This window comes from Physeter macrocephalus, chromosome 8 (genome assembly GCF_002837175.3).
Source record: "Physeter macrocephalus isolate SW-GA chromosome 8, ASM283717v5, whole genome shotgun sequence".
NCBI lineage: Eukaryota > Metazoa > Chordata > Mammalia > Artiodactyla > Physeteridae > Physeter > Physeter macrocephalus.
The window spans coordinates 86,758,869-86,779,089 of NC_041221.1; the positions used below are offsets into that span (position 1 = coordinate 86,758,869).

The 20,221-nt window shown below is 35.0% G+C and overlaps 1 non-coding gene across 1 annotated transcript; it reads left to right on the forward strand.

Annotated features, from left to right (window-relative positions):
• Positions 1-19,578: 19,578 nt before the first annotated feature.
• LOC112065643 (small nucleolar RNA SNORA42/SNORA80 family) lies at positions 19,579-19,711 on the forward strand. Its single transcript, XR_002892140.1, has one exon. It is a non-coding gene; the product is annotated as a small nucleolar RNA SNORA42/SNORA80 family (small nucleolar RNA).
• Positions 19,712-20,221: the final 510 nt, after the last annotated feature.

A 20,221-nucleotide genomic window follows, 5' to 3' on the forward strand; every position in this document is an offset into this window, starting at 1 on the left:
AATCTCCCAGGACAAGGAGAATGGAGAACAATTGAAAGAGTGTCTCTTCTCATTTTTAGTCATACAGACTTTAATTTTGAAATCCAACGCTATTAGAGCTGAACACATAAGACCCTTTAAGAGAAAAACAAAATAATACACTTTGTGGTATAATTTTGTTCCCGTTCATAATCATTGTGGAGACTTTAAATGCCTTTAATAGATTTCATGGTACCTAACAAAAAGCAGTGTATGATATGTATTTAATACTTATGAAAATTTAGATTCAGACTTAAGTTCATCCTGATTTTTTTCTTAAAAACTACAGCTTTTTGTAATTCTAATACGGCTCAAAATTTTTTTGAAGGCCCCACAAGATCAAATTCATTTTAAATGAGACTCTTCTTCCCACAGAGAGAAAATTTACACAATCATCCAATAGCTGGACTCTGACATATTCATTTGGGTTATCCATTTGTCTGTCCCCAAACTTTATTTCACTTGATATTCACATGAATAACCCCAAATACACCATATACTCCTCTGCTTGCCCTCTGTGCTAAGTTTTCAGGATTTACTTCCAAATGTTATCACTACTCACAGACCCTGTGACTTCATTCACACACCCAGCTTCTCATCTTAGGGCTAGGTGGATTCAGATGACACTCCTTGTCTAGGACCACATATATTATGTTCATATTTGGATAGAAAAAGAAAAAAAGCTAAAATAAATTAAGGTGGATGGCAAAAAAAAATCATAGAAAAATAAAAATAAAGTGATCTGGTGAGCAACTTTCATATATGGTTCGTAATAGAAATCTTTAGAAGCCACATTCCACTAATTCTTATTTCTTTTGCCAATAAACCGAAAATAGATGCCCTCCAATAATAATGCTCTTCAGTCAGAATAAAGACTAGAATGTAGTTGTTAGGAGGTCTGACTTTTGAACCCAAAGTCTGGGTTCTAATCCTGCTTTGCCTTTGTATGTCCTTGGAAGGTTTCTTAACATACAAATGCTTCAGTTTACTCATTTGTAGAATGTGTGTGTGTGGTGGGGAGGTGGGGTGGCATGGGGTGGGGTTACCTACCTTATAGGGCTGTTGTAAGAATTAAGTCAGTTTCACTTAAAGCACTTAGCTCAGTGTCTAGTACTCAGTTATGCTGTTAACGATTATCACGTGCATCTTTAGTTCTTTGTGTTTCAGCCTGAATAGTTTCATCAGATCAACAGAAAGGATCAGATAAGTTAACATAACAAATTCCATTTCTTCATGAAAACAAATCAAGAGATTTTTTAATTGACACCGAATTTTAAAACACAGCTCATACTCTCTGCTTTGAAACTTGGTTAACTTTGTTGGTAATCATGATATTTACATGTTAGTCCTTTTTATACTTTTCTAATTACCGAGCTTACCAATATTAGTCATTTTGATATAGAATGCTGTGAAAATTACTGCATCAGTCTATTCCACACTTTAAACCAATTGACCCAAAGTTAAATTAATTAATTTAAAAAATATTTGCTACAGATATTGTCATAAAAACAGTGGGGCCCACTACTTAAATTGTGACTAAAATATGATTTCAGATATAAATGGGAATTGGTCCTGGGAGAAATTACATTTTAAAATGGTGGCAGAAGTGTGTTGCAGGAAGATAGGAATGTGGAACAAAAATGATAGTGGCTTCTCAGAGAACCTGTGACCTGAACATCAGAAGTTTGAGACTTTAGAGGGATGAAAGAATAACACATGACCTCTATTCTCAAGAAATTTGCAATTCTGTGGGCTTTTACTAGTATCAGGCATGATGCTGATTACTTTCATATATGTTGTCTGTCATAGATACTGCCAATTGGTTCACTCAACTCCATTGCAATCCCCTCTGAGCATGCTTTCCTGTACAACAAAGACTGGAAAACTAAAATCTATATTTCTGAATTCCCTTACAGTTAGGAATTTGTAGGTGTATAGTTGGGAGGGATTTGGGGGCTTCATTGTTCATGCTGACCATATAGAATACAAAATTAATTCCCTTGACTTCCCGGAGCTCCTTTATTCTAGCTAATACTCTGTATAAATCTCTTTCTGGTTAAACTAGTGTATTAGTAGGGTTCTGCAGAGAAACAGATCCAAAAGGATACACACACACACCTTTATATATATATATATATTTATATATATGTATATGTATATATTTATATCTATCAAGAGATAGAAAACAAAAGAAATTTATTTTAAGGAATTGGCTCATGCAATTGGGGAGGCTCAATGAGGCCAAGACCTATAGAGTTGGCCAGCAAAAGGAGACCCAGGAAAGAGCTGTGGTTCTAGTCCAAAGGCCTTCTGCTGGCAGAATTCTCCTTTCTTCTAAGGAGGTTGGTCTTTTTCTATTACACCCTTCAACTTTCTGAATAAGGTTCACCCACAATATGGAAAGTAATTTGCTTTACTTTGAAGTCTACTGATTTAAATGTTAATCTCACCTAAAAAGTACCTTCACAGAAACATCTAGAATAATATTTGACCAAATATCTAGGTACCATGGCCTGGCCAAGTTGACACATATAGTTAACCTTCACAAGTTGGAGTGGATTTTGTTTCCAAAAAAAAAACCAAAAACTATAATATCACATCATTTTATATAATCCTCACAATAAACTTGTAGGTTAAGGATTGCAATCCTTATTTTACAGATGAGGAAACCAGCTTAGGATAATGTTTTGCACTGCACTACCAAGTTAGAAGTAGCTGAAGATGATTTGAAGGCAGAACTTGAGATTCCAAACCCAGTGCTCTTTCAGTTACACCAGCACTGCCAATACATTCATTTGGGAAGATGAAACTAACCACATGGAAAAATTAACAGCTAATGCAAGAGCAAGTACTAACCATAAATGTAAAAAGAATGCATATGTCTATTATATGTCTTTAGCTTGGGTCTAGAGCAGAGTTTTATGGTAAAAGTGGAATTTAGGATGAATATTTCCTTGTGTATACACCAAGGCAAGAAGAAAAAAGTCCAGACAAAGGAAATCAAACAAGCAAATACAGGGTGTGGATATAGGCACGAATATGTGAAGACTGGTTAGGTATCTGGGCTGACTGGAGAAGTAGCGAGGGAAGAAATTTGATGCCTAGATGGGGACAGATTCTGGGAACATTAAAATCAATAACATAAGTAAACCATTACAGGTTGTTGGGCTGAGAAGCATCTTGATGAATGTGGTAGGCAGCTCTTACTCTTATTCTAGTGACTCCCAGTCTTCATTTCTAGTCCTGGCACACCAACCCCATATTTCTACCTGATCCCAAAACATGTTTTATTGCCACCTCAAATCTCTCATTCCCAGTGTCAACCATTTTTCTCCCAGACAGGCTCTCTTTCTTAACAATGGTATTGCTATTTCTTCCAGTCTCCTGAACTACCTCTTTAATGTTTCCCTCTTTTTATCCCCTAGATCTAACATTCAACAAGGCATTATTTCTTCATTTCAATTTTCACTTGAGAACCTGGTAAGATTTAGTGCACTTCCGTGTGCCCAGACTACAATAATAGCTTCCTAACTGATATCTCTGTTTCTAGCATAAAAGAGGGTTGTAGAAAAAATACGCTTATGTTCGCAACACAGATTTTGACTGGCTCTCCAAATTCTAATGGTTATTTACAGCTTAGGTAGTAAAAGGGCCACCTCTGCTCCAAAGATCTGGCATAATTCTTGGAGAGAAGTGAGTGTATTAGATATATTTCCCAACCCCTGCCCCCAGGCAGAATTAATTATTCCCATAGGACTCTAAACTTGCCTAAAAATAGGATATACCACATTGTTTTAAAGTCAATTATTTATATGCCTGTCCACACCTAAAGTGTAAGTTTTTAATCCAGCACGATACCAATTTTTCAGCATTAAACACAACCTTCTGACCTGTCATATCAAATTTCGACTTCAATATCTATCATTATAATTATTCTGTTACAAACAATTATTTTTTTCACATCTCTTCCTCCATTTTTCTTGGCAAAGCCCCAGCTCTGGTTAAACTTACCTACCTTCCGCTTCCATACATACACCCAAACAACTGAAATTTGCTGAAGAATAATTTAATATCAGCTTGACTAACAGATCTCACTATAAATATGATCCAGTCACTCAACACAACATAGCAGTATTTCTGTATTTTCTTCTCATCTTGTTTACCATCCTCCAAACTGTCTTATGCCTTGAAATCTCTCCTAAAACTGCCCACAATCATTCCCCTCCCTCACATTCAGATGATAACCTTACCTTGTACTTAAATTTTTTTTAAAAACCAGTAGTTTCTCCTCTTCCCTCCACAGATCTACTGATAAAATTCCAGTTGCACAGATACTTCCTTCCTATAATTATGAATAAACTGTCCCTGCTGGAATCCACTAGACACTCTCTTCTTTGCAAGATCTTTGTTCCTGTACTTATTCTTTCTCTGCATCAGCAATTTTCTCTTTTATCCTCTCTCTCAACTCCCTCCCTCCTTCTCGCTCTATATCTATCATTTCTTACTTAAAAAAAAATACTTTCATTGACCCTCCTGCAATTAGCACTTCATTTTTATGCTCTTCATATCGAAAGTTCTGCCTTCTTTTTTCACCTTGCAATCTCCAACTCACTCCAATTAGGCTTCTCCTTATACCATTCCACAGAGATTGCTCTTGATAAGGTAAACAATGACCTCCATATTGCCAAACCCAATGGACACGTCTGTGTTCTTATTTTACTTGACTTCTCAAGAACATTTAATACAACTGATTGCTTCCTGAAATACATTTTCCTCCTAGCCTTACTGAGGGATTATTTTCCTACTCACAGGTCACTCTATCTCAGTCTCTTGCTTCTTCCTCCTCCTTAGATCACTCAGATTTTGGAGTGATTTGGGACTCACTGCTGGGTAATGTTTCCTTCCCTATCTACACACTCTAGAAAGATTATTTTATCCAGTACCAAGGTTTTAAAATATCATCTAGTTAACAACTTGTTCCATATCTATATCTCTAAATCTAGCCTAGTCTTCAAACTCATTTATCTAACTGCCTTTTTTATATCTGTATTTGGATATCTTTAATATGCTTCTAAAAGTTGACATTATCGTGATAGAACTCCTTATTCCTACCCCATTCACCCTCACAAACATGCTTCTCTTCCCAGTTTCCCCCATCTTAGTACTGACTTACCATCTAAATAGCTGCGCAAGCCAAAAACCCTGAGAAACCATTCTTGATTCATCTTTATTTCTAAACCCCCATTTAATCCATAAGCAAGATTTATAGACCTTCCTAAAAACATACTTCAAGTCTGTTCCCCCCCTGCGTCCTCTCTTGGCCTTCCATACTCCATTTCTACACAACACTCAGTAGAATCTTTTCAAACTGTAAACCAGCTTACACTAGTCAATGTTTTACTCTTCATCTTCCCTCAAACAGAACAAAATGCAAAACTTCTCCCTGGCTTACCTATCCCATTCGTCCCATAACACTCTTCCCCTCAACCATCATGTTTCCTTCACACTTGGCTTCCTTCTGCTGAAACACAACAAAACACAACAAATTTCTACTTTGAAATTATTGCACTGCTGCACCCTCTGATCTGAGTGCTTCCTCCCAATGTTCACTGACCAGTTCTTAATGGCTATTCAATTCTTCTTTCAAAAGTCACCTCCTCAGAGACCCTTTCTCTGCTCATCAGTGTAAAGTAACCAATAAATTACTTCCTATGCAATTACCCTTTCATGATTATTGGCATGGTTCTTAACATCTGATTTTTCTTATTTAATAATTCATCTATCCATTTATTCATTCATTCTTTCATTTTTGTATTGTCCCCGTACTAGAATGTAACCTTAATGGGAGTTTATTTCATATCTGGCCTGTTCCCTGCTATATCCCTATTGCCCAGTAAAGTAATCGGTGTATTATAAGAATTCAATAATTGAGGTGAATGAATGAATAATGAGATCTGTGGTAGTCATTGGTGCTCATGACAGAATTAAACTTCTTGGATCTTTGTAGTTGGATGTGGCCATATAACTAGTTTTTGCCAAACAGTTGTGAGCAGTAGTAGTATGTGTCCCTTCTGGGTCAGAACATTTAATATCAGTGCAAAAGCCTATGTGAATATTTGGGTAATCTATCAGCCTGTCTGGGAGTGAGGACAATGATGACATAGGAACAGAGCTTCCAACCATCACACAGTAGACAGATACCGTGAGCAAGAAATAATCTTTTGTTGCTCTAAGTTATTGAGATCTTGAGCTTTATGTTACATTGAATAATTTAGGTTGTCCTGATAAATAAAAGAGCTATCTTTGTATCTTCATCAATAAGCTCAGTGTAAGCATGCTATATACAACAGCAGGGTAGGGGCGCTGACCCTCCTCACAGTTGAAAATTTGCCTATAACTTTATATTCTGCCCTCCTTATCTATGGTTCCACATCCCCAGATTCAACCAACTATGGATTATGTAGTACTGTGTACTATTTAGGGAAAACAAGCTGTGTATAAGTGAAACTGCGTAGTTCAAACCCGTGTTGTGTGTGTATGTGTGTATATATATATATATATATTTTTTTTTTTTTTCAGCCTTTTTTTTTTTTTGTACATTTGGGAAAATAACCCTTACTTTTCAGGGTATTTTAGGGAAAACAAGCTGTGTATAAGTGAAACTGCGTAGTTCAAACCCGTGTTGTGTGTGTATGTGTGTATATATATATATATATATTTTTTTTTTCTTCAGCCTATTTCTTTATCTGTACATTTGGAGAAATAACCCTTACTTTTCAGGGTATTTGCCAGGAGCAATGTAAACCAAAGCTAACATTTATTAAGCACTTAACATGTGCCACGCAGAGTGCTAGGTAAGCTCTTGGTAGGTAAGTATCTTGTTTATTTCTCACAACAGCCTTTTGAGGTCTGTTCTATTACTCTGTCCATTTTACAGGTTAAGAAACTGAGGTACAGAGAGATTAGTTAACTTTTCTAAGATCACACAGCTAGTAAGTGGTGGAGTTGGGAGTTGGGATCTAAACTTAAGCAATTTGTCTTAAAAGCCTGTGATTTAACAAAAGATAAAAATCTATAAAGCAGTTACCACGTTGCCTGGCACACATTAGTTTTTCAACAGGTAACTATAATTTAACAGTGCATTGAATTTATAAAAAACTACACAAATGCAAAGTGCTTTTTTTGGTTATCTTAAAGGCTTTGTCTTTTTCTCATCACTTAGCAAAAATTGCCTAAAAAGCTGTGTGTTTGTAGGAGAAGGGAGTGAGGTTTATTATTTACCTGGTTACTTTGATCAAGGTAGACGACCACATTTGATAATTTTGGCTCCAGCTGATTTATTTTAGGAGACCTAGTACAAACTTTAAATATGGGTCTTTTTAGGAAATCAATCAGTATACATGCAGTATATAAGTATGTACTAACTTCCCAGAAGTATATTGAGCATTGTGAGATCAAGTTGGAATTAAAACTTGAGAACAAGTAAAATTACTAAAGGACACTATAGGTCTGCATTTTTAAATGTCATTTGATATAGATAGACAGTAAATCTCATGAAAGTTTAGAGGAGAGAGATCACTGGATTCCCCTATTAGAAGTTTGATATGGATGTTTCTAACTTTATACAGTTGTATCACAATTAAATTAATGTAGAAATCAATAAACCTTTTAAGGAATTCTACTTGATCACTAAAAGGATTCTAAATAAAATCCTTCATGATGTAAATTAAAATCCAGTTTTTAGACAAAAATAATAGAGATTTGAAAAACATCTATTGTCAGAATAAGGTATAGTTTTATATACATCAGTTTTAATTTGCATGAGGAGTAACTATAACTTTTAATATGAATATTTCATTCACCATAAATGCTAAATGTTAAAACATACATATTATTGATCACAAATTTCCTAGTATGATCAGATAAATGTCTGGAAAAGATGAAATAAATTTAGGAAATTCTCTCATGGAAAAGGAACTCTGTGATGACATAATGTTGAGTATTTAGCAACATGAATATATTGAAATTGAATCGGACAAAGATCACTCCTGCTGTTGAGCCATATGGGAGACCCTTAAGGAAGGAATTGCTGCTGGTGGTGTTTATCTTAACTAGAGAAACCCGACTGTGCTATACATATTAACATTGACTTTTGAAAACATGGTTACTAAATTTCAAACAAAAGTAGGACACTTGCTTGCTAGAATTTTATCACTTTTAAAAAAAATTATGGAAGGCTGTCATATGTATAAATTTTTGAGAAGCTAGATGAAAATTTGAGTGAACTTGAAATCAGTCTCCCATTTTTTTAAGAGTGAATTGCATTGGAAAAGGCAACACAAGGTTAGGCTTACGACGTGAGGTTACAGATGAAGGTGAAGATGAGCAAAAATCATAAAGCTCACAAAGGAGGAAAGGGAAATGAAAGAAGAAAAATGGCTGGAATAAATGTCACATTTGATATTAATCATTCTTATATGTCTTAATTTGATTACTCAGGAATGTTCAAATCACTGTACCACTTTCTCAAACTTGAAAAAACTGTGCATGCTTTTTGCTAGGGTTTGGGGGGTTAATTTTCAGCATCTCAGAGAACAGGTCTTCCTCTCCCACCTTTTCTTCCCGTAATACTTTGTATGACTCATTCGCCAGTTCAAGAGTGCTGTGAAAATACTGTTTATGCATATGGAAAGCTGGTGTGAAACTTTAAAAATAGGAAGCTATTTCAAGAGTCAAAACATCTGTAAAGTGTAAAGTCTCCTTTGGAATTTCTTAAAATGGTGGCAGAGAAGGGATTTAACTAAAAATGTTAAGTACAGATTGAAGGCTAAAGTAGTTAATGTACTAAGTGTAATATTGTAATTATTGATATAATATTGAATAAGGTCTATTGGTCAAGACAGGGGACCCTGACTACAGAAACAAAGGTACTAGATATCCCATAAATATATGGAGATGATGGGGCCCTGGGTAGATACCTCTTTCAATCCAGGCTCTAGCTATCATTACATAAGAAATAAATTTAAAAAAAAATGTTCGAACAAGGAACTACCTGTGTCCCTACTCTACTGCTCAGCTTATGAGCCCAGTAAGTTTCACTGATTATCCCTGCCATACATGGAAATCTCCATTCTTTATCACCCTCAACAAGCTCAGAACCAGGAGAGAGATTTGTTGCTTATTTCCGTTGGGTAAATAGAGATAGAAAGAAAAAGAAACAATAGAACACTTTTACAGAAAACAAAGCTTTGTTCTTCATTTGTCCCTACTTAGATATAATTGACTTTTAGGGAGAAAGTTAATAGATCTTAATTACAATTTTAAATTCAAATACAAGACCAAAACTTTTAAAAGAAGAAATGCTTTAGGCTGCCTTAGGCTACTTAAGAACTTGTAGTGCATTTCTCTGGAGAGCCAAAGATCTATTTCTGATAACTGAGGAAAATCAATGTACTGGTTACATAATCACATGAGTAAGACTGATTTCTTATGACGACACAGCACTTAAATAAATTGTATGAGGTCTCTCAAATAAAGTTCTATGTGGGACTTAGCCCCCAAACTCTGGTCCTCAGTAGCATCCCTGTCTGAATGAACTATCTCTACACAAGCAGGCAGCTTTCCATCAATTATGAGTGCTCTGAAAGAAGAAAATACAAGGTCTAGACCAAACCTTTCATTTCCCATGGGAAATTTCCTCAGTGAAAGTAGAACTGGTTGATGATTAAGTTTATGTCTAAATATCACTTCTGCCTGGAAACACTGTAGAAAATTCCATTACAGCAAGCCCAGATATCGATGTGGCCACCACAGAAAGCTGCCAGTTAAAGCCATGTAATGTCTCCCACTTAACAGCGTTTCTTCCCAGAGGAGAAAAAAGTACTTTATATATGCTCCACCCTGGGTTACTGATAGAAAGGATTGGTGTCACACAGGTTTCATAGTTCCTGTTGATTTTTTTTTTTTTTTTTTTTTTGCGGTACGCGGGACTTTCACTGTTGCGGCCTCTCCCATTGTGGGGCACAGGCTCCAGATGCGCAGGCTCAGTGGCCATGGCTCATGCGCCCAGCCGCTCCGCGGCATCTGGGATCTTCCCGGACCGGGGCACTAACCCGTGTCCCTTGCATCGGCAGGCGGACTCTCAACCACTGCGCCACCAGGGAAGCCCTCTGTTGATTTCTTGAATGGAAATCACAGATGTTGTTAATGAACCTCCATGTGGGTATACACACAAGGTAACCCCACAGCATCTCCCTTGGGGTGAAATGTAAGCTTTTCTGATCTGAAGTTAGCTTACATGTGCCTGTCAGTGGCAACAGGGTGCCGCAGTTTGGGAAAGTTTTATCTAACTATTAAGAAGAATATTCAATTCCAACCTTGGTTAACTCCCTCAAAACGAAGGATAAAGAGTTTTAATTAAGACTTTTTTATGTCTATGCAATAGAATATATAGAACATAATAACATCCAGAGAGAAAAAAAAATAAGCATGTTTGTTATTGATGTATCTCCGTCTCTAAGAGATATTATCACCAAACAAAAATCTCGTTAGCACCATTTGCTTTAAAATTCTGATGATATAATTACTTATGGTTTGTAAAAATAATAAATAAACCTAAATAACTGTTAGTAAATATAAATTACTTCTTTGATTCAAATACTTTAAAGTACTCAAAGTACCAAGGTTGATTATTTTTTAGAACGAAGATAGACTAAAAGCTTTTGTCTGATTAATTTGAAAAAAAAAAAAGTGGCAAAGATGAACATCCAGGTCCAGGAAGCATAGAGACCTAAACAGGACCAACCCAAAGAAGACCACATCAAGACACATTGTAATTGAAATGACAAAAATTAAGGAAAAAGAGAATATTAAAAACAGTAAGGGAAAAGCAACAAGTTACAAAAAAGGGAACTCCCATAAGGTGATCAGCTGACTTTTCTGCAGACACTCTGCAGGCCAGAAGGGAGTGGCACCATATATTTAAAGTGATGAAAGGGAAAGCCCTTCAACAAAGAATATTCTACCTGGCAAGGTATTCATTCAGATTTGATAAAGAGATCAAAAAATGTAAAGACAAGCAAAAGCTAAAAAGCTAAAAGCTTCAGCACCATGAAGCCAGCTTTACAAGAAATGTTAAAGGAATATCTCTAAGCAAAAAAGAAAACACCACAAATATAAACATTAAAATTACAATAGTAAAAATGTTATTGGTAAAGACAAACATAAAGGTAGAAAATCAACCATTGTATAAAGCTAGTAGGAAAGTTAAAAAACAAAAGTAGTAAAATCATCTATATCCACAATATCTAGTTAAGGGTTAAACAAGACAAAAATACGTAAAATATGATGTCAAAAACAGTTAACATGGTAGGGGAGTAAAAATGCAGGATTGTTAAAATATATGCAAACTTAAGAGATCAGCAACTTAAAATAACCATTCATATAGATGTAGATATAGATATAGATTGCAATATATGTCTCATGGTAACCACAAACCAAAAATCTAGAATAGATACACAAAAAATACTGGAGACAAATAAAGATGCAAACACAATGATCCGAAATCTGTGAGATGCTGCAAAAGCAGTTCTAAGAGGGAAGTTTATAGCAATATAAGTCTACCTCAGGATACAAAAAAGGAAAATCTAAAGCAACCTAACTTATACTATAAAAAGAAGGAACTATAAAAAGAATGAACTATAAAGAGCAAGCAAAACCCAAAGTTAGTAGAAGGAAAGAAATCATAAAGATCAGCACAGAAATAATTGAAATAGAGACAAAAAAAGAGAAAAATTCAATGAAACTAGAGCTGAGTCTTTGAAAAGATAAGAATTGATAAACCTTTAGCCAGATTCATCAAGAAGAAAAGAGGGCTTATATCAATGAAATCAAAAATGAAAAAGGAGAGGTTACAACTGACATCACAGAAATACAAAGGATCATAAAAGATTACAATAAACAGTTATATGCCAATAAGGTGGACAACCAAGAAAAAAATGGACAAATTCCTAGAAATGTACAATCTCTCAAGACTGAGCTAAGAAGAAATTGAAAATAGGAACAGACCAATTACCAGTAATGAAATTAAATCAGTAATTTAAAAGCCTCCCAACAAACAAAAGTCCAGGACCAGATGGCTTCATAGGTAAATTCTGCCAAACATTTAGAGAAGAGTTAACACCTATTCTTCTTACACTATTCCAAAAAAAATTGCAGATGAAGAAACACTTCATCACTGATGAACGTGCAAAAATTCTCAACAAAATACTAGCAAACATAATTCAATGATACCTTAAAAGGATCATACACCATGATCAAATGAGATTTATCCTAGGAGTGCAAGGATGCTTCAATATCTGCAAATCAACCAGTGTGATACACCACATTAACAAATTGAAGAATAAAAATCATATGAACAGGACTTCCCTAGTGGCACAGTGGTTGAGAGTCCGCCTGCCGATGCAGGGGACACGGGTTCGTGCCCCGGTCCGGGAAGATCCCACATGCCGCGGAGCAACTAAGTCCGTGTGCCATGGCCGCTGAGCCTGCGCGTCCGGAGCCTGTGCTCTGCAATGGGAGAGGCCACAACAGTGAGAGGCCCGTGTACGGCAAAAAAAAAAAAAAAAAAAAAATCACATGAACATCACAATAGATGCAGAAAAACCTTTTGACAAAATTCAACATTCATTTATGATAAAAACAATAAAGTGAGAATAAAGAAAACATACCTCAACATGATTAGGGCCATTTATGACAAGCTCACAGTTAACACTACATTCAATGGTGAAACACTGAAAGCATTTCCTCTAAGATCAGGAACAAGATAAGGGTGCCCACTCTTGCCACTTTTATCAACATATTATTTGAAGTTCTGGCCACAGCAATCAGACAATAAAAAGAAATAAAAGGAATTCATATTGGAAAGGAAGAAGTAAAACTGTCACTGTTTGCATATGACATGATACTATACACAGAATATCCTAAAGTCACTACCAAAAAACTACTAGAGTTCATCAATAAATTCGATAAAGTTGCAGGATACAAAATTAATATGCATAAATCTGTTGCATTTCTATGCACTAACAGTGAACTATCAAAAAGAGAAATTAAGGAAACAATCTTATTTACAGTCTTATCAAAAAGAATAGGATACCTAGGAAGAAATCTAACTAAGGAGGTAAAAGACCTGTTCTCAGAAAACTGTAAGGCACTCATGAAAGAAATTGAAGACAACATAAACAGATGGAAAGATATACTGTGATCGTGGACTGGAAGAATTAATATTACTAAAATGACCATACTACCCAAGGCAATCTATAGATTCAATGCAAGCCCTATAAAAATGCCAATGGTATTTGTCACAGAAGTAGAACAAATCATTCTAAAATATGTATGGAACTAGAAAAGATCCTGAATATCCAAAACAATCTTGAGAAAAAAGAATAAAGCTGAAAGTATCATGCGTACTGATTTCAAACCATACTAGAAAGCTCAGTAGCCAAAACAATATGGCACTGGCACAAAAACAGACACACAGATCAATGAAACAGTATAGAGAGCTCAGAAATGAACCTATACTTATATGGGAAGTTAATCCGCAGCAAAGAAGGCAAGAATATACAATGGGGAAAAGACAGCCTCTTCAAAAACAGTGTTAGGAAACTGGACAGCTATATGTAAAAGAACCAAACTAGACTACTCTCTCACACTGTACACAAAGATAAATTAAAAATGGATTAAAGACTTAAATGTAAGACCTGATATCATAAAACTTCTAGAATAAAACATAGGCATTACGCTCTTTGACATTGGTCTTAGTAATATTTTTTTGGATATGTGGCATCAGGCAAGGGAAACAAAAGCAAAGATAAACAAATGGCACTACATCAAGCTGAAAAGATTTTGCACAGCAAGGGAACCTATCAAAAGAATGAAATGACGACCTACTGAATGGGGGAGATATTTTCAAATGATACACCTAATGAGGAATTAATATCCAAAATATACAAAGAACTCAAAAACTCAACAGCAAAAAAACAAATAACTCAATTTAAAAATGAGCAGAAGATCCAAATAGAACATCCAATCTAAACCTTATCAGTCACTATCTTTATATCACCTTTTGTTTCTTATTTACTATTACATCTCCACAATATTGCCAGTCACATGATGGGATGGGTACTCAGTAAACATAAATTGAATGAATGATGGTGTTTGGTTTGTGTGCATGTACAAGAGCTCAATTGATATTTTCATAAGCAAAGAAATTATTTTTTTACTTTTTTAAGTTTAAAAATTTTATTTATGGAAATATAGTTGATTTACAATATTGTGTTTCAGGTGTACAGCAAAGTGATTTGGTTATACATATATGTATGCATATATTTATATTCTTTTTTCTATTCTTTTCCATTATAGGTTATTACAAGATATTGAATATAGTTCCCTGTGCTATACAGTAAATCCTTGTGTTTATCTACTTTATATATAACAGCGTACATCTGTTAATCTCATACTCCCAATTTACCCCTCCCCACACCCTTCCCCTTTGGTAACCACAAGTTTTTTTTCTAAGTCTGTGAGTCTGTTTCTGTTTTCTAAATAAGTTCATTCGTATTGCTTTTTAGATTTCACATATAAGTGATATCATATAATATTCATCTTTCTCTGACTTAGTATGATAATTTCTGGGTCCATCCATGCTGCTGCAAATTTCTCTCTTTTTGAAGTTTCCTTTATCAGGATCAAAGTTAATTACTTAATGTATTCTATTTCTCTATGGGCATGAAGATAGGAGAAAGAAAATGCAAATAATTCCACAAATGCTTCTCAGCAGTTTTATTCCATTCATCATTTTCACTTTAGATCTTCTATTTCAGCTTTTTTTTTTTTTTTTCAGATAAAGACAAGCTGTCAAGTATATGAGTGTTTGAGAACACTGTCTCTCATTTGGATTGATTTAAGGCCAATTAAAAGGAAACAGCAACTGTCAGATTTCATTTCCCAAAGTAACAGGTCATAGTTCTATGTTGTTTTATGGTGTATACAGTTGAATAAATATACATATTTTAGTTTTAAAACTAATGTCTGGAAAACATGTTTTCTAAAGACCATTATGCTTACTATGAATTATGCCAATATTTTAACTAAAAGTTACCATAGAAATTGAATAGGAACTTGCTTTTAAATGTTAGGGTTTCTGCTAATATGCAAACATGTTTTCCACATCAAGGTTAACTTTAGGTCACATTGTTTGAAAAGCAGACAACACAATTTCAGCTCTTTTATGATTCAGTTCCGCATTGCCAGCAAGAAACCCAACCTACCACTGAGCATTTGCTATCTACCCGCCTCAGCACTCACAGTCCAATGAGGCTCTCTGCTGAAATGTTCTACATCTACTTTCTTTTGCCTCTCTCCACTCTTGTTCTTCTTTACCTTGGGATATTATTTTGGAAGATTCAATACGATGTATTCTCTAAGCTTCTTGAGAGACTCAAATGCAAATATGTACATATATATATATACACTGTACTTTATTTTAAATCTGATAAAAAATCTGACACTTCTGTTTTACTTTTATTTCTTTATCATGATTAATAATGGTATTTTACTTTTCAAAGTTAAAAAAAAGAACATTACCAAATTTACAAAGATAGCAAGGAAAATGTTTATTCATTCCAAAATGTGTTGATAGATATATTAAGGGATTACAATGCGCTGAGTGCTGTGGGGAGTACAGATGTGAATTTTATATGGTTTCCTTATGTTGTTTTCCATATTGTTTATTACTTATTATATAAAGAAATGATATGTAAATAATTAACTATAGTGTAAAATAAAGTAATCTGATTCCTTCTGCATCTTTCTAGATGCAGTTGAATGTGAATGAAGACAATCACAGAATCAAACAGAGAGATTTCTCTTTCAAATCTCAGTTGGGCACAGAGTAGTGCCCCATGAAATTATCTGCTTCTGTGATAAGCTTACTTTCCCACTTTCAGAGACAATTCTTTTATAAATCCTCTTTCCTCCAGTCTTCAGATCTACGTTCTGCACTTCTCACACTGGAACTAGCACTTCATTGACAAGATAGAAGTTATTAGATTCTAGATCTCTCACATTCCCTCTACCAAATCTATGCTTTCCTGGCATGTGCAACTTTTCTTTTCTTCATAGTAAAATTGAAGACTTCTTTCCACCTAGCTAATGCCAGTACCTCCTTATCCTCTGGGTCTAATTCTTAGAGTCTTTTTGAATACTGTGCTGCCTTGATTCCTCCTTCCCCCTTGCATCATTGATCTTCCCCTTGACTGGATCATTCCTATTAATGGATGTGTTCTTCCATATTAAAAAAGAGAAATCTCCCTCAGCACCACATTGTCCACTAACTTCTGCCAATTTTTCAGTTTTCCTCTACAGTTAAGCTGAATTTTTTCTTCATTTTCTGACTTTCAGTTCATAATTCTACCTGTTAGAATCTTGCTTCCACTCCCAACATTACCTGTCCAATGCCCTAGTCAGAGTTCCAGATGATTTCCATATGACCAAAATTAATGAATACTTTTCCACGTTTTCTTAGCCTCTCAGCAGCATTAGACAGTAGTTAACAGTCACTCCTTCTTCTGCAAATCCAAATTCTTCTTTCTTCTTATCTTACTGGTCCTTTCAGAGTCCTCTTCTTTCCTCTCCTCTCTACATATCTCCCTGTGTGATTGCCTCTATTCTCATGGCTTTTTAAATTATTTACATACTATCAATTCCCAAATTTATAATTCCAGCCTTGACTCTCCCCTCTGAGATGTCAACTCTTGGCCAGTTGCCTTCCCGTTCCATCAATTTGGATCTCTAATAGACATTTCAACCTTAATAGGGCCTTAAATGATTTCCTGATTTTTACCATAAACTGTTTTCTTTCCTAGCCTTCCTCATTTGGCCCAAGCCAAAAAAAAAATACAATTATGTTTGATTCCTCTTATTTATTCATGTCCATCTCCAATTCACCAGTAAAACCAGTTGATTCTACTTCCAAACTATATATACAATATGCCTACTTCTCTCCTTTTCCATTGATTTTACTCTGGTCAAAGTTATCATTGTCTCTTCCTTAGACCATTGCAACAAGCCTCACACCTGCTCTACTTCTGCTGTAAAGCCCTTCTGCAGAACAGGGAGAATAATGTTCTTCTGATCTTACTTATATAGTTCCTCTCCCCCAACACAGAATGGTGGTGGAAAGGAAATAATCATTTGAAGGGGATTTCAAAGATACTTAAAATTTTGGTTCTGTAAAGTTAGAAAAAATTTTTTTTTTCCAGAACAACAGAGCAGCATTAACAAAGACATGGAAATGAATAAGCATAAGAAGGTACTTACAGATGAGTGAGTAGTTCTATTTGGTTATATCAGAGAGCACATTAGAATAAGTAGTAGGTAATAAAGTCAGGGTTGGAGCCAGATGGAGATCCTCTGATTTGCTAGGTATTTGGAATTTGATTGGTAATTTCATTTTATGCTCTTTATTGAAAAATAAATGAAGTCAATTTTCTGTTTGTGATTGACAAGCAAACGAATATAATAATGTAAAATGCATGGAGAGTATGTATTTAAAGTGATAAGCCAGTCAAATGAACTTGTCATGCCTCAAGTATGTGTCTTTATCTCATAAATCATTGCACTGGCTTTTGCTTTTGAAATTAGTAGATGGCAAAAATGAGAGTAGATATCTGTTTCACCCATTTTTTTAAAGAGGAAGAAAATCATATTTCTAACTGGAATAATTAAAAATCCACTGCCAGCCTGCTTCCCATGCATTTTTTTGTTTGTGAGATTCTTCTCCTTTTGATTAGAAATTTTGTGGTGGAGGCTATATCCTGCATTTTATACACTTTTAGTAAATAAATATACAAATAACCTTTCAAATAACCTTTCAATGATGCAAAACTCAACATCTTGCTTTAGGGCTCAGATGCCTGCTCAATTTTCAAAAGTGATTATGTACTATGTTGCACTCTTGCCCAGTCCACAATGTCTAGAAGGACAGAGGGAAGTCTAGAAGTGAGAGAAGTGCAAATGTCTCCCAAATTGGACTCAAAAGTTTACTGTCAGCATTGCTCCTAGGGCTTATGCCCAACGTATATCACTATTGACCACCATCACCCCTATTCTTCAGATTTCAAAGATTTTGGAAAAGGGAAAGTCATTTCACCTTAAAATAAATATTGGGACTAATAAATTAAGGCAGACATTCTGAATTGAACACCAGGGCATCTCTGATTGTTGTGTAATAATGTGTGATGTAAATATATTGTAAATGGGTAACTGAGTTAGGCATCAAGTCAATTCACAACCTTTCGGTCATTAGTGCTTTGGGCAGTAAAGCAATTAACACTTTGGAGGTTTGGGGCCAAGAGGTGTCCTTTGGGAGACAGGCAATCAATCGGCCTGTGAGTCTGCTCAATAATTCAAGGATTCCAATTAAACATTTCAAGAAAGTCAATTTAACTTCAGATAACTGTATTGGCAAGACTAGGTGTATGCAAACTGCTAATGTCAAAGAAAGTCGATTTAATTTCAAATAACTGTATTGGCAAGACTAGGTATATGCAAGCTGCTAAAGTCAATATATCATATGCCATGGGGCTGTTTTCACAATTGGAAGAATATATATATAAAAAGAAAAACACTGTTCTCTATAACCTCAGGTTTGATGGAAACATGTACCCCCTCCTGCACAAGATACATTCTTTAAAATTTAATAAGTTCCAAGTTATTTTCCAAGATGTAATTTCACTTATCTCCTCTATCCAAGCTTCATATATACATTTTGAAGATAGATAAGATTGATAGGTAGATAGATAGTTAGATAGATAGATAGATAGATATCACAGCTATTTTAACTATATGTAGATGGAATTTCAATTTTCTGATTCCATGTTCCTAAATAGATGAGGGGGAAAACAAATGAATAGCAGGTATATCAACTAAAATATCTTTTAAAAAGAATAAAAAGTAATGAATATCTGGGATTTCCCTTGTGTTTAAAGCCCCCTCCCAACCACCACCACCATTTTTAACCAGTTCTTACATACCAAGTATTAATTTTTAAATTTTTTTAATCATTTTTATAGTTAGAACATAATGTCTCTTTGTAAAAATATATTAAGGATTACTTCTGAGAGCATAACCTCTCAGCAAAGATTAGAAAGAGCCCTTGCTAATGACCACTTAAGAATGGCCCCTGCAAATGTCTTCCTGAAGAAATTCCAGAAAATATTTTTATTCATTTATTCATACTCCTCTCCTCCTGCTTTCACAAATACTATGAAGAAGATTAAGTATTAAAGATAGTATAAAAATGTTAATTTAAAAAATAAACCTTCTTAAAAGGCACAGAGAAACAGATGTGTTCAGCCACTTGGGAAGAGTTCAATAATAAAAGATTGTTGTTGCTCTCTTAACTAAATTTCCACATGATTATCATTCCTATAATCAGAGAAAGTTAGCATTAAAAGTGTCTGAAAAGCTTTCCACTCTGTATTTTCATGGGGAGAGGGTAGATCAAGAAAACTAGTTTAATGGCAGGCCCGTCCCCCTGGGCCTCTCATAGTGTCCCATGCCAGAGCAAACTGGCCCAGAACCATTGCCTGGCCTCTACCCATAGGCTGCAGACACTGAAGCAGGTTGTACAGTGGAAAAAAGAAAAAAAAAAAAAAAAACAAAAACAAAAAAAAAAACTAGTTTATCTGGAATTATACAACTGAGATAAATCATATTATTTTAAAGTGTTTTTGCAACTTTATAAGATTAAAAAGGATACCAGTGCAGTGGAGTAAACAGAGCCTGGGTTCAAAGTCTAAGTTTTATTCCTTGGCTGGTTCTCTCTGTGCTGGTCAGCTTAGCTTATCTAATCTTTTGAGTCCAAGTTTCTTCATACATACAATGCAGATATTAGTGTTCACATTTGTTGTGTTGTCATGAACATAACATTCACTTTTTTCATCCACTTATTTTTCTTCAACTGTTATATGCAAGCATTGTATTAAATGTTGGAGTTTGAATATAACTGAGACATAATTATATGGACATCAGGAGCTCATAGTCCAATTGAGGGAGTCAGATTTAAAAATCTGATGGTCACCCGCCATCCATTCTATAATATTTAAGCCCCCGATTTTCAGCTGGGTATTTTGGGTCCCAGAAT